The 2,476-nt window shown below is 33.1% G+C and overlaps 1 long non-coding RNA gene across 1 annotated transcript; it reads right to left on the bottom strand.

Annotated features, from left to right (window-relative positions):
* Positions 1–1,067: 1,067 nt before the first annotated feature.
* On the bottom strand, positions 1,068–1,728 carry LOC149571091 (uncharacterized). The gene is made up of 2 exons (XR_016358410.1): positions 1,440–1,728; positions 1,068–1,324 (listed from the first exon to the last, which is right to left on the bottom strand). It is a non-coding gene; the product is annotated as an uncharacterized LOC149571091 (long non-coding RNA).
* Between the last annotated feature and the right edge of the window lie 748 nt (positions 1,729–2,476).

Genomic DNA, 2,476 nt, shown 5'->3' with positions numbered 1-2,476 from the left:
AATTTATTTATTAGGAATTTGGGATATTATGTCCATAAATTCCTATTTACTGTAATGGTAAAGCGCTGAAAAGAAAAATATAGACAAATTTGAAATCAATTCTATGAAACAAATAGTAGTAGGATTTTCGGTCCTGTACGTACGCTAAACATCCTTAAATATTGTATGAAATTGGAAAGAAATGAGTAATATGACAAAATGGAATACAACGCAAGCGTCATGCTTTTGTCTATAGCTAATTGTTTTAGTTGATATAGGCAAAGCAAAAATATTTTATACATAAACAATGTGTTGGAGGGATCACAATCCCTGCCAAATACTCTACTTTTGTGACTACATGTTATGGAAGATAACAAATCACCTTTATCAATATTAAAATAGAAATTAATTAAATCATAACAAGCATATACTAAATTGATGAGATTTACAATCCAATTTTTTTAAAGACTCACAAAGATCTGTTAAATTATTTCATAAAATAAATAAATCCAAGGAAAACATTCACGAGGGTGCCCTTATTTTGGGGCCTTTTCCTTTGTTTTTATTGGGCAGTTTTTATTGAGCGGATGAAATAGTATAATCAACCCATCTTATCCATGGGATGTTTCAAAATTTATTTATTAGGAATTTGGGATATTATGTCCATAAATTCCTATTTACTCTAATGGTAAAGCGCTGAAAAGAAAAATATAGACAAATTTGAAATCAATTCTATGAAACAAATAGTAGTAGGATTTTCGGTCCTGTACGTACGCTAAACATCCTTAAATATTGTATGAAATTGGAAAGAAATGAATAATATGACAAAATGGAATACAACGCAAGCGTCATGCTTCTGTGTATAGCTAATTGTTTTAGTTGATATAGGCAAAGCAAAAATATTTTATACATAAACAATGTGTTGGAGGGATCACAATCCCTGCCAAATACTCTACTTTTGTGACTACATGTTACGGAAGATAACAAATCACCTTTATCAATATTAAAATAGAAATTAATTAAATCATAACAAGCATATACTAAATTGATGAGATTTACAATCCAATTTTTTTAAAGACTCACAAAGATCTGTTAAATTATTTCATAAAATAAATAAATCCAAGGAAAACATTCACGAGGGTGCCCTTATTTTGGGGCCTTTTCCTTTGTTTTTATTGGGCAGTTTTTATTGGGAAATCCGCTCAATCTCTAAGCACTTCTTATTGTAAGATACTTATTCCGAATTCAATAACAATAATAATCAGAGATTGCGCCTTCCATTCATGCCTTTAATTTGCCCTCTGAACAGTTGTAGCAGTGCGACAAATTCTTTTGAGTCTTTCAACTGAAAACATACAAACGCAGTCAGCCACATCTAAGAGAGAAAGTCAAATTAAGAATATTCGGATAATACCCATGCAAAAAGAAGGGAAAAATTATAAGTAAAATCTTATTTATACCTAGCTGAGATTCTGTAACACAGCTTGTATCGTGATCCACTGTAACTCTCCTCCCAGAAATCGTAACTCCTCTGACGTCACCAAGCAATCGCTTGATTTCTTGTTGGGAAGGAGAAGAATAAACTCCCTCTAATTCAATTGTTGTGCTCTGCCTCATCTCTTCTTTTTCCTATTTTCCTATCGTCCTACCAACAATTTTACTAACTGGGTTACAATTTCACAGACCAGTATAAATTGGCCACTTCTTATTCTTCTTCTTCTTTTACAAAGAGATCTGCTGAACGCAGGTCTTGTAGGCTTTGTTTCATCTTCATAGGATATATGGGGCCTATTTATATTGAAAAAGCCAAGAGTACAGTGCAATCTAGGGAAAGAGCAATGGTGCATGCATGGCTGTTTCATTGCAATAACTTCAAAACGCGTTGTTAGACTTTCGTTTCGAAAACCAAATGCATTAATGTTAGCCTATTCTTCTTTTGCGAGCATAATTAAGAAATTTATAAGTAGGAAAAGGTAGTTATCACTGTTTTTGTGCTCTAGAACTAAAATAAATGAGTTTGATTTGTCCCTTACAAGACAACATTTTGAAATCCGCCATGTAAAGAGTAAAAATTGCTAGTCAAGCAGCGCTTTTCATTAGTGATGGGGTTGAGTATCGTCCAAGCTATGGTAAGATGGAGCAAATCTTTTTCCTTGAAAGCTCTTCATTTATAAATTTATAGAAATGGGCTGAGGATTTCTTATGTTTGGGACGCCATTACACCCTCGTGAAATTGGTCATCGTGATTTGTTGTTGATAGAGAAAAACTGCTTCCTTGAAATATCTTCATTCGATTAATAAATGAGAAACGCGGAGAGTATTTGTTACGTTGGAATGGATATATTGCACCATCTTGGTGACAATATTAGGTCTGGATGAAATTACGAAGAGAGAATGAAATATAAAATGTTTTCTTTCATTCCATGTTTGCAGTTTTGTCGGTGGAAGAGACCGTGTCATTGCGTAGCTCTCTTTCTTTGTATTTCAGACCGTTTGC

The sequence above is a fragment of the Cupressus sempervirens genome, chromosome 2 (genome assembly GCF_028749045.1).
Source record: "Cupressus sempervirens isolate cs-2001-9-10 chromosome 2, ASM2874904v1, whole genome shotgun sequence".
In the NCBI taxonomy this organism is placed as follows: Eukaryota; Viridiplantae; Streptophyta; class Pinopsida; order Cupressales; family Cupressaceae; genus Cupressus; species Cupressus sempervirens.
The sequence above is the reverse complement of the archived record's forward strand: the minus strand, read 5'-3'. Positions and strand labels throughout refer to the sequence as shown.